Source organism: Etheostoma spectabile, chromosome 16 (genome assembly GCF_008692095.1).
Source record: "Etheostoma spectabile isolate EspeVRDwgs_2016 chromosome 16, UIUC_Espe_1.0, whole genome shotgun sequence".
NCBI classification, from domain to species: Eukaryota; Metazoa; Chordata; class Actinopteri; order Perciformes; family Percidae; genus Etheostoma; species Etheostoma spectabile.
The window spans coordinates 23,312,930-23,325,418 of NC_045748.1; the positions used below are offsets into that span (position 1 = coordinate 23,312,930).

At 40.9% G+C, this 12,489-nt stretch overlaps 1 protein-coding gene and 1 long non-coding RNA gene across 2 annotated transcripts in view; one reads left to right on the forward strand and one right to left on the reverse strand.

The window, feature by feature from the left end:
• The window catches only part of uap1l1 (UDP-N-acetylglucosamine pyrophosphorylase 1 like 1), a 26,616-nt gene that overhangs the window by 5,422 nt on the left and 8,705 nt on the right, over window positions 1-12,489 (reverse strand). The window lies entirely within an intron of this gene.
• LOC116704181 (uncharacterized) lies at window positions 9,299-11,557 on the forward strand. The gene is made up of 3 exons (XR_004335610.1): window positions 9,299-9,337; window positions 9,476-9,645; window positions 11,498-11,557. It is a non-coding gene; the product is annotated as an uncharacterized LOC116704181 (long non-coding RNA).

Genomic DNA, 12,489 nt, shown 5'->3' on the forward strand with positions numbered 1-12,489 from the left:
TTGTCAAAAAATAACATGGATGACTCCATATGTTCTTCAAGTGACATTAATGATTACCTTCATGGAATTTTTTGAGTGTTTTATTTAATCTTATAGCATTTGAATTCTTTTTTTTAATTGTTTCAAAACAGCATCCGGACTAAACTTTGACATCTACCCATCTGTGATCCACTCAACAAAGGACCAACAGATCCGTGTTGTGGACATAGACAGTTAAAGAATGGACCAACGATCCCGTTGTTGTGGACATAGACAGTAAGAAATGGACCAACAGATCCCGTTGTGTCTTGGACATACAGTTAAAGAAATGGACCAACAGATCCCGTTGTGGGGACATAGACAGTTAAAGAAATGGGCCAAACAGATCCGTTGCTCTGGACATAGACAGGTAAAGAAATGGGACCAACAGATCCGTTGTTGTGGACATAGACAGTTAAAGAAATGGCACCAACAGATCCCGTTGTGTTCTAATACACAAAATGTCCTACTCAGTGTCAGAGTAAAATACTCACAGCTTTCCCATACTGATATTGATTGGGCAAATTTCTTAAATTAATAGTTCTGTATATTGTGATGCTCAATGCTTTAACAAATGTCTCTTGTACTCAACATGGGAGGTAGGTTCTGATCTGAGAAACATAGGATTTCATCTACCACATTTATACAGTTCCCCAAGCAATTAAAAGACCCCTTTCATAAGGCCTCCACAAGAAAACACTGACCTGTAATATACAGTTAAACCCCAGAGAGGCAGATTTATCCAAAATAGAGTCAAAAGTTGAAAGCACATAATGTTAGGCCTTTATAATCTTATATGATGGGGTGAGCAGACATTTACCTGGGCTTATAAACCCTATATGAGTCCTATATGAGGAAAGGTGGTTCTCCAGAAACGGCAGCAACCGCTCTGCTGATGGGGAGAAACCGCACCGTCCCGAACTGTACAGGCTGTTCCTGAAGGTTAAAAGAGTCAGTAGGCAGAGAGCCAAAACAACAAAAAAGCCTAGACTGTGACAGGAGAGACACAGCAACGGACACGACAGCAGTGCAAGACAGTCAGGTGGAAGGGAAAATTGGGGGAAGTTGTTGATAAGTGCACAACCAATGAACACAAGTTAGTTGTAGATACTAGGTAGTAGGTACAGAACCAGACCGTGGGGGGAAACTTGCTCAAATACTCCCTGTCTTGTATGTATGGAGCATTCAAAAGGGTAAAAGTACTACAACTTTGGACTAATGGATTTTACAGTGTTACAATATTGTTGCATTAGCCAAATACTGACAGTAACTGGTCTAATTGCTCCATCTACTGTTGTTGTTGTACTTTTAAAGGATATTAATGGATATTTCCTGGTTATTATATTAAAAATATACTGAAGGGAATTTGTGTGCATTCCCTCTTGTAGAGATTACCCAAGGCAAGTAAAATACTATCACTGCAAACAAATTACAAATATAATTGCAGACTGAGTGCATATTAGAGTTTCTTAAAGCCAATACATGTGTCACCATGGCTGGTTTAAGCTGACATTGCAACGTGTATAAAACCTTTAGCTAGGTAGGCAATATATCTTTGGCATCTTTTGGGCAAAAACTCAACAAAAAAAAAAATTTCAGCAAAATGGGATTTAAGTGGTCTGAGAGAAAAGTTGATGTATGCACCTCTCTTGGCTCGGTTTAGAAGATCTTGCATGTGAGGGAGAATCTGGCCAATCACAGAGAGTCAGCGAAAGAGAGCGTTCCTATTGGCGTGTGTATACATGCAGACAAAGAGGGTAGAGTGAAAGCTGCGGGAAGAGGTCTCACTTCACTTGAAATCATGTCGTTTTTTTCTCTTCTTTATATCTACTGCAGCTTTAAAGCTATAGTGGCGCAACTATTTGATATTCATGGACGTCCATTCATTCAAGCCATTGCCAAAAGAGTTGATACAACGCTAATTAATCAGTTCCATTAAACTTTTTGTATTTCTCAGTATGGCGTGTGTTAAGTCCGATGATTTTCACATCCAGAAGTCGAGTTAAGATAATTAGTCCAGATATATATAATCCAGTCTAGATATAGTCCATCATGTTTTTGTAATCCTCCGTGTCCTCCTGGCTACTAGCAACTGGGCAGAGGAGGGTGGGGGTGGTGCGTTGGTACACTAGCACGCGCACGAGCTGTCGAGCGCCGAATAGAGGTGGCGCTAATGAGGAAAGACTACCGACTTTACTATTTCTACGGACTAGAATAAGAAGAAAAGATAAACAACGGCAGAACAAGCAGCAGCATGGCCGCCAATGCTCGATTTGATTGGGATGACCTACTTGTCGGCTCAAGCCTTTCATTCACCATAAAAGAACTCATCTTAACCAGTGGTAGTGTTACAAGAGAGTTTTAGTCACACTGAGAGTCCTCGTCCTCCTCTGTTTTCACTTTGTGGCGGGCTGCTAAACAAAAATAGAGTGGTGCGCGCCCTTGGACACACACTCAAAAAATCCGGCCGCCACCGAGATCTACGTCGTTTTGACGTCACATTGGCACGCGCCAGCTCGGTTGCATCGATAAATCGGCCTTAAAGGCTTGCGTCGTGTGGATTCAACGACAGTGTCTTTCATTTCATTTCATACATTATTATACAGGAAAGTTAGAAAAAGTACATTACAATATAAAAACGGGCCTGACTAAGTTTAAAAACTGGTTTCAGCAGGTTCCGTTCTGCAGAAAAAAAACATGGGTACAGCACGTCAAGACAGACATTAATACAAGACATCCATATAGAAAAATAATTCAACAACTGAAAACATTACAGTAATAAGGACAAAGACATTTATACAAGACATCCGCGGGCTAGATATATACGGACAGTGCAAACAAGGCTGGATAACCATAAACAAATTATTAACGCGTGCAAGTGTAATGTGTAAGAAGGAGCTGTTTGTGTGCCTTTTGAAATATGTGATGGATGATAGTGTTCTGTCTTACTTAGAATTCCAAGTAATTACAAAAATGTAATTTAAAAAAAATCTAACAATTACACACACAAAGGATGTGTTACACAAAGGATGGAAAAGGGCGTCACACTTCTAAAACATTCCTTCTTCCCAACTGGTCCAGATGTTGTAGGCTACAGCATTAGGAGCAGTCATTCCTTAATATCTACATTTCAAATCTTCCAATCAAATTTAATTGAACAACTTAAACTAAATTGTCCCTCCTCAACATTAGATTTAATTAACACTTCTTCAGACAAAATCTTTTCCAAAATAGAGGCTATAGAATATATCAATCAGACAAAATAATACCATGAGCTAAGTTTAACTCCTTTATATGCTGTTAGGTAGTTTATCTACAGCAATGCATCATATTTCATAAGATAATCATGTTTGTAGGGTCAATGTCCTGTGAGAACCAGTGTCTCTATAAAGTCATGTTTTCCTGAGGTCAGAAATACATTTTTCAGCTTGTGAGGATGTATTTTCCAGTCCATGAGGCTTTTAAAATTAATAATTATTCAGTAAAAGAAGTATGGGAATTTTCTCAACTCATAAAGGAACACTTCATCCTTCAGTGTGAACACAAACATAAGTAATCAACACTACTGAAGATATATGGTTTTAATTGGACAAGAAGCTTATGAGAGACTGTAACTAAAGCTGCAGATAATGCAGTGGTACGTAGTAAAAAAAATATATACAATAGTATGATTCTAAAAGGTAGAGGAGTAGAAGTTTAAAGTATATAATGTGGAAAATATATAAGTAAAGTCAGGTAGGCCTACTTCGAATTTACTTGAGTCATGTACTGTACAAGATGAAAGGAATTGGAGAAAAGACTATATGTTGACTTGATATATATGATATGAAATAGGTAGTTGCTTAGAGTGAGTTTCCTTATCTGATGTCGAGTTTTGGTAGTATGTGTGGTACTTGTAGTGCAGCAGTCGGTAGGCTACAGCTAGCTAGCTAAAGAGACGCTGAGGTCAGCACAGCTTTCCTCGGACTCGTGGTCTGGGCCTCGCTGTGATAAGAGGAAGTCGTCCACACGGCGGTGGTTACACGAATGCGGTTTCAAACATGTTTTCGCCGCCTTTGTAAACCAAAAAATGCATAAAGACAATTTTTTTTGGCAGCAGCGCCAGCGGCATATCCTGTTGTAAAGACCTTATTTACCACGGGACCGGTTGGGTCCGAGAGCTGCAGTCACGAGACAGTCATTTCCTACAAACTACCACGCGCCCTATAGCTCTGTTGAGGAAATGAGAGAAAAGGAAGTAGGATGAAAGAGTAGGCTATTATTTTTTTTTAATTTCTACCTCCCGGTTGCTTTGTTACCGAGACACAAATGTTGTCCTTGGAGCAAGTGAAGCAGAGTTTAGAGAGTGCAGGGCAGTTCACATCCTGCAGTTTTGGGGAGCTCTGTGAGGCGGAGAGAGACCGCTCCTCCAAGAGTTGTCCAGCTGGATCTAAAGGGACTTAAGGACACTGCGAAGGGGCAGCGAGGGCTGCAGCCTCCCCGCCTGCCAGCTTGGATCAACACATAGAGCCGGTCCCCAGAGTCCATCGGCAGCGTGAGGAAAAGTGACAAAGACTCTCTTGCAGAGTGGGAAAATGAAGGTGAATGTTTTAGATGTTTTCGGTAAACTGTAATGCTCTCACTGCAAGCGTTTTATCCAGGACTTTACTTTTTTGTAAGCCTATTTGCATTAATATAGTAAATCAATAAAAAAAGGTGTTGTGGGGGAACACACAAAATCGGGAGTCTAGGGGTCCTCGACAATTTCTTTCAATTCAATTTATTTATAGTATCAAATCATAATCAGACAATATCAAAGACAGATAGAGTAGACCACACTAAAAAGTAACAAACCACAACAATTCAGTAATTCCAGAAGAGCAAGCATTTAGTGAAAATGCTCTGAATTTCTGCATTTTACATCATTTAGGGAGTAGGTTATACATAATCAAGTAATTAATTAAGTTTATCATGACGATTCCCAGAAAGAATAATAGCTACAACCATGTATAAAAAGATCATCAAGATGGTATACAAAGTAACATCAAACAAATAATTTGTGTGTGGTGTGTGTGTGTGTGTGTGTGTGTGTGTGTGTGTGTGTGTGTGTGTGTGGTGTGTGTCACAAACGGGATTTTGAAAAGTAGTGAGGACATGTCTTCCTGTCCCAGTGGATACACTAGAGCAGTGGTTGTCAAACTTTTTCTAATAATTTAACCCTTTTGAATTGTTTTCTTTGAGTATTGGACTTATCATTTTGGTAGAAAAAAAAAGTCTATATAAAGGCTGTCAGCAATAGTTTATAACAACAGCCTTAAATGAAAAACATTGAAATGCTAATGAGAAAAGGACAAAACTTTGGAAAAATATGCGGGAAAGAAGGAAGGAAGTAAGGCAAGAAAGGTCAAAAATAGTATCCAAAACCAGGACATAACTTTGAAAAAAGAGAGAGACTTGTAAAAGTAGGAGGACAGTAGAAGGAAGGAAGGAAGGTATAGAGAAGGTGACACAAATGTCCAATTTCTGATAAGAAATGGTGTGTGCATCAGATTTGTAGCCTCAATGTGTCAAATAAAAATCTCAAAATCTCTAGGCTATGCAGATTTTCTAGTGTATTGAGATTTGTAAATGTGTAGACAAATGCTAACAATCTGATGTGTAGACAAAACTGTAAATGTGTGTTTACATAATTATTGACTGAAAAGTGACAGTATTTAGTATTTTTGCTCCATGAGTAGAAAACCTCTGCGTTGAAGGACATGTTTCCTTGGAAAAATATATTAGAACCTAATTTACTAAATGAACATAATGCTGATTGAGGAGACTGAAAATAGCTATTGAGGCCAAAAAAACGGCATATAAATACACTGGTTGGTGTGCAATACGGCGTCAACATATATATGTTATATATAATATATATAACACACTTACTGTAAAGTCACTGGGTGCTACAGCTGACTAGTGGTATGTAGGCTGTATGCTACTGAGGGACAACAACCCTATTTCCACTGGGTGGGAACGGCTGTGGATCATGGGGAGTCATTAGGTTTCCATTAGTCAAGTGTGTATTTTCACTGACTAAGGAACAGCGGTCAGCTGCGTCCCAGCTGCGTCCAGCGGTCCAGCGTGCCCGCGTCCAGCTGTCCCAGCTGCTCCCAGCTGCGTCCCAGCTGCGTCCCACGCGTCCCAGCTGTCCAGCTGCGTCCCAGCTGCGTCCCAGCTCCGGCAGCCTCCGGTGCAGATACGCAGAGCTCTGCAGCAATTCAGCACACGGCGGACGTGCGGCGCACGGAGACGACATGCAGCGGAGCCGATCGCAGCCGTATGCAACGGTGGAAATCAGGCATATGGCACAAAAGATACAGGCAGGCAAAGAAGTCAGGGTTGTAAAAACACCAAGAGCCAATTGAGAGGCCTGATTTGTAACCGATGACGTGTCTGTATTTCAGGTCTTAGAGCAAATACTTTTATCCATCAACTACAGATTATGTGCACATTAAAAAACAGTTAATAAATATTTATACTTATTTTCTCTGAAATAGAGAGATAAAGATAAGAGTTAAATTTACCTCTTTGTAAGTCAAAAACAATCTGGAAAGGGAAAGGTCATTTGACCTGCTCGTGACCTGTTATCAGGGTTTGTGAGTTAGTGTCACAAGCCAAAAAAGGTTGGGAACTACTTATCTAAAACCCTCAAAGTATGTAAGAATGACAAAAGGTATGTGCTACAGTAGGTGTGCCGGTTGTAAAGTTTAAAGGCCTTGCTGTGCTGATGATGTTACCACTCTGTTTACTACTCTATTTGACAGGGCTGTTGCAAATCCAGAGAATCGAGTTGGGGTCCTGCTCTTGGCTGGTGGTCAGGGGACCCGCCTTGGTGTACAGTATCCCAAAGGGATGTATACGTTGGGCTACCAAGCGGCAAGACCTGTATCAAATCCAGACAGAGCGCATTCACAAAATCCAGGAGCTGGCCGACAGAAAGATGATCCAAATGCAACGTTCCGTGGTAAGATTACACAATGGATCTTTCTTCAGTATGACCATGTGTAGGCTTCTGCTACACAGGGTATGTTAAACACAACTCCCAGACACTACAGTACAATGCACTATAAAAAACTCCTGGGAGCAGCAGAAACAAGCTGTAAACCAATATCATAAATAGTTAAACGTATATGTTATGGGAACATCCAGCAGACACGAAGCACATTAGCATTCACTTGATGTCATGTTTCTGTTCACCTGGCACATTTTATGCAAATATTCACTCTTCTCTTAGCTCCGTTTTAGGTTTATTTTTAAAGAAAAATTTAGCTTTAATATTAGCTGCTAAATACCGTAACTACATACACAATTTAGTTAACCAGACTTGTATTATCTCAAAGAAAATCAAATAGAAATAATGAATGGTTAAAACAGAGAGCCAAATTGAGATAGATAACTTCACCACCGTAATTGAAATAAATAAATAAGGTAGGGGTTCGAGTCAAAGCTCAACAGCTAAACTAGTCTGCTAAAATGTAGCTTAGCAGAGTAGCAGGCGCTGCAATCTTAGCTAACAAAAAATGAGGGTACACATCATCTGTTACAGTTTCCAGTCAGCCTGAAAACTTCAAAGGTAAGCTTTTTTTTTGTAGTTACTGCTCTCGCCTTTGGAGGACGGACATGCTGTATGTCTACCAGCTAGTTGCTAACTGTCTGTCTGCTTTTGGTGCTGGACGTGAATTCATCAGACTTTTTTGCTGAAAACAGCTGCCTGCTGCTCACAACTCACAGCAGTGAGACTAGATAATGCTTAAAGCTAAGTGGAGCGTTGAAGAATGCTGAAGGAATTATTTATTCTGTCATTTGGCAAATGAATTGCCTTTCTAAGGGGCTAACAATACTCAAACTCACCAAAATTGGCGGGCGCATAAGTCTAGTGAAAATGTAGTACTTAAGGGTTTCGGGAATAGGCGCAAAATGGCGCGCTACGCCCCCTACAAAGTTAAAAAAACTGTAGCCCTGCCAAACGTTTAACGTAACTAGCGAAACTTGGTTATCCGTGTGTATCATGTAAAGATGTACAGAAAACTTCATTGAAGCCATATCCTGAACACGACACAAAGTGTCAAAAATGGTGCGATTTGGCTATTTCACATGTCGACTAACAAACTCCTCTAGAGATTTTATCCGATCAATGCAAATTTGGTCTGTGCCATCTTAAGCCATTTTCTGTTTTGCCATTGAAACAGGAAGTGGCTTTAACTTGAGTGTACATTGTCCAATTGGCAATTAGCTCAAAAATTTTCAGGATTATTAAAGTCCGACCCTGAGGACATACTAGAGTGTCACAACGCCCCTATTGGCAACAGGAAGTAGGCCTAAAAGTCAAGGTGCTATACTTTAACGAACTCCTCGCATCCGATGGACTTTAAATTTGGTCTTACCATCTTAACACCTAAAGAGGAAAAGTTACTAAAAAAAAAAAACTTTTTGTTAACGGACGGTGTGGCGTTGCGGCCATTTTGAGTGTTTAGCAATGAACAAGAAGATCACGTCATTCTGCTTGAAATTTCCCAATAAACAAGAGTACTGGGGCCTCACGATTAAAAGGCTGTGCAGCTTTCATACCAGAAGATGGCGTACAGCAAAAAACTTGAAAAGAACCTACTACAGAAATATTCTGTGTAAAACCAGGCGTACGCTAGGTCCTGCGCACCTTTCCTTTACACATCACAATCAACGTGAATGAGCCACCGACCCCGCCCGCCTCCTCCATAAATTTATGAAAATATATAAATTAGGCCCCGATGTCATCTGTCCAATCACAAGGGTTATCCCGTCAGTGCGCACGGATCCGCTGTGCCACGCATTGGAGGAAATAATAAAAAAATAAAAGGACCACAGTAACAGAATATGTGCAGAATCAAGCAGTCAAGACGGCCCAGTGTGGACTGGGTACACCTGTTCACTTAATAGTCAAAGCTGCTTACAGCTTTAATTATGTTGTATTTTATCTAAGAGTGACCCCTTTTACCTACGTTTTGTGATTCGTTGAATGTTGAAATGTAGTAGTTATGTGATTTAAAAACATGATAATTTTGAGATAAATCATGTCAACAAGATTATAAAGAGTAATAACTTAATATTTGAACACCTTGTCTGTACTGTGGCAACTCTTCAGGTACATAATGACCAGTGAGTTCACTCTGGCACCCACTGAGAAGTTCTTCAAGGAGAACAACTACTTTGGTCTGGAGCCGTCAAACATTGGGATGTTGAGCAAAGGATGATCCCGCAGTGACGTTTGATGGAAAGGTCATCCTGCAGGGCAAAGGGCAGTTAGCACTGGCCCCAGGTGAGGTGCACATCAGCTCACAGAAGATCCAGACACAAATCTCAGTAAAACCACTGTGGTTCACCTGTGCCACTGATGTGTGTTCAGGATAGTTTGAGGTAGTGCACCATGTTTCAAAACCTCTCCACTCTCTGCCAGATGGGAATGGTGGTCTGTACCAGGCGGGGTGGACAAAAGGTGCTGGAGGACATGAAGAAGAGAGGAGTGGAGTACCTGCATGTGTACTGTGTAGACAACATCCTGGTCAAAATGGCTGACCCGTGTTTATTGGGTTCTGTGTGAGCAAAGGAGCCGACTGTGGAGCCAAGGTGAGTAATATCACTCAGTAGTATAAAAGAGTCCCTTAAAGGAATAGTTCAACATTTGCTTTCTTTCTGAGAGCTAGATGAGAACATGCCGTCATGCTGTGCATTAAATGCAAAGTGGAGCAGGAAGGCATCCTATACATTTCTGCTTGTGTAAAGTGAGTAATGAGCTTTAGAGGTGTGTTAGATGTATTTTTGGACAGAACCAGGCTAGCTTTTTGTCCTGCTCGGATATGTCCACTGCTCTGACTCCAGCTCAGTACTTATAACACAGACAGAGAATGATATCCATCTTCCCACCTCACTCTCGCAAAGGAAGGAAAGTATATAAAATAGGTAACCTTGTTATGTTATGGCAAACATGACTACTTCTGATTTGAATACAGAGTTGTTAAATAACTTATCATGGCCCTGAGGTAGCCTGATCTCAGAGCCTGGTCTGTCCCAGGTTTCTTCCTAAAAGGCCGTTTTTCTTCCTCGCCACTGTTGCACCAAATGCTTGCTGTGGGAAATGTTGGGTCTTTGTTAAAATGAACAGTGTTCCAGGGGAACATGGGAGTTTGCCCACCAGTCTTAGAGTTTTGTGGACCTGGCGAAGGTTTCTGACTGTGTCTCTGGGAGTATGGGGGGTACGGGACTGTTGCTACGAGACATTGGTCTTACATGACCAGAGTGAGAGCTTGTCTGTATTTCAGGAGACTCTGCCAGGGTGTTCCCTTATCACGATTTCTGTTAAGTCTCAATTGCAGCCTGTGGGAGGAGAGTGCCTTGTATGGGGTCTTGGAATTTTTTGTTTTTGTAGATGATATGGTGTGTGGCTTCATACGCTGTGACCTTCAGCATGCTCTGGGGCTGTTGCAGGCGAGTGGGAAGCAATCCGCATGAGAGGCAGCGCTCTAAGTCCTGGTTCTCTGCCGGATTGTGCTGCTTGGTGGTTGTAGGCTGGACTGTTGTGGTAAAAAGCGGGGGTATGCCCCAAGGCAGAGTTTGGACCTACTTTGGGTGGCTGGGCTTACCCTTAAGATAGATCAAGAGAAGGTCAGTCTACATCCCAAGGATTGTGCTGCACAGGCAAAAGTAAAATCAATTTAAACTTTAAAATACGCCAGTTAGGTTTTGGGGTTGGTAAATAAAACAATGATCCCAGCCTTCATACCTATATAGATAGATAGAATAGATAGATAGATAGATAGATGATAGATAGATAGATAGATAGATAGATAGATAGATAGATAGATATTTATGATCCCAAGAAAAAGGGAATTACGGTTGTACAGCAGCACCGTAAATCAGTCGCACAACACAGAATATAAAAAATGAGATACTAGGAAAAATAAACTACATACAGTACACATGAAATAAACAATATAGAATAAAATAAGAACAAATATTTGAATATATACAGGATGGGAAAACCAAAAATGTGCAAATGCTTAAATAAATATGCTAAAATGGATGCTAAATGTAAATAAACCAATTGTGCAGGTGCACTTAGGGCAGTAGTGTGGAGCCCAAAAGTCTCCTCTAGAACCCAGTGATGACATGTTAAAAGTGTTATTGTGTGGTAGGAAGGAGTGTGTGTGTGTGTGTGTGTGTGTGTGTGTGTGTGTGTGTGTATATATATGTATATATATATATATAATATATACTGTATTTCTGATCAAGTTCAACCACAAGTTGTTCATGCTTGGAGTAGGATGGGAAATAGGTGTTAAAAACAGGCATAGGGGTTAGGGTGAGGTTGGTGTTAGGTGAGTTAGGGTTAGTGTTAGTCAAATAAATAAAGATCTGGGTTTGAGAAAATGCAAAATTGTGAGGTGCGTTTCCACCGGCCTTTTATCTCTATCATTGTCAGGTGGTGGAGAAGGCGTACCCCGGCGAGCCAGGGGGCGTTGTTTGCAGGGTGCGAGGCGTCCCAGGTGGTGGAGTACAGCGAGATCCAACCGGAGAACACGAGCTCGAGGACCTGGAGGGGAGCTGGGGTACAGTGCTGGCAACATCTGTAATCACTTTCACCAGGGCTTCCGCAGGACGTAGCAGAGTAAGAGCCTTTACTGTCGCATAGTGTGTGGTACGATCCCTCACAGTACATGTGAGTCACAGCAAGTGAAATCAGAATGATTTGAGTAAAACACACTACAGTCTAGAGCAGGGGTCTTCAATAGGGGTTCGCGACCCCTAGGGGGTCCGCGGAGGTACTGCATGGGGGTCGCGAAAGTTTTGGTTGATTAGACTTTTTTTTTATATTCCCCCCTGCAATTTTTTCCACTAATTGAAATGTCTTTAAATCCACATTAACATGAATTCAAAACACTGTAGTAACAGATAAATGGAGCAGAAGAAGTCTTTCAGTCATCAATGCACCATGGCACTATAGGACCAGTGTTTGATTAACAATTTATACATATATATAATTAGGGGGTCCCCGCTCCATCTCGCCTCAGTTTGGGGGTCCTTGGCCTTGAAAACGTTGGAAGACCCTGGTCTAGAGGGTGAGAGGCAGTTCATGGAAGTACAGTGTATAGACAAAATATGACTTGCAAAGTTTAAACAGGATACGCCCTAACCCTTGTCTGTCTTCCCGTTAACCATGAAAATGGTCCTTCCAGGTCAAAACTGAAAATGAATATTCTTTGTGCTTTTCCAGTGTTTTTGTTGCTTTTCGGATTATTTTTCCACTTATTCCAGCTTTGTGGCTTTTTTTTAAAAACCTGAGCTGGTTTAATGATAGATTTCACACTTATCTTGTAATCATGGTCACAAACTCATTTATACAAATTTACGTACATTTTAGTTAAAAAGGCAGAAATTATGAATTATTTTCATATAGTTAGAAGCAGAGGATGT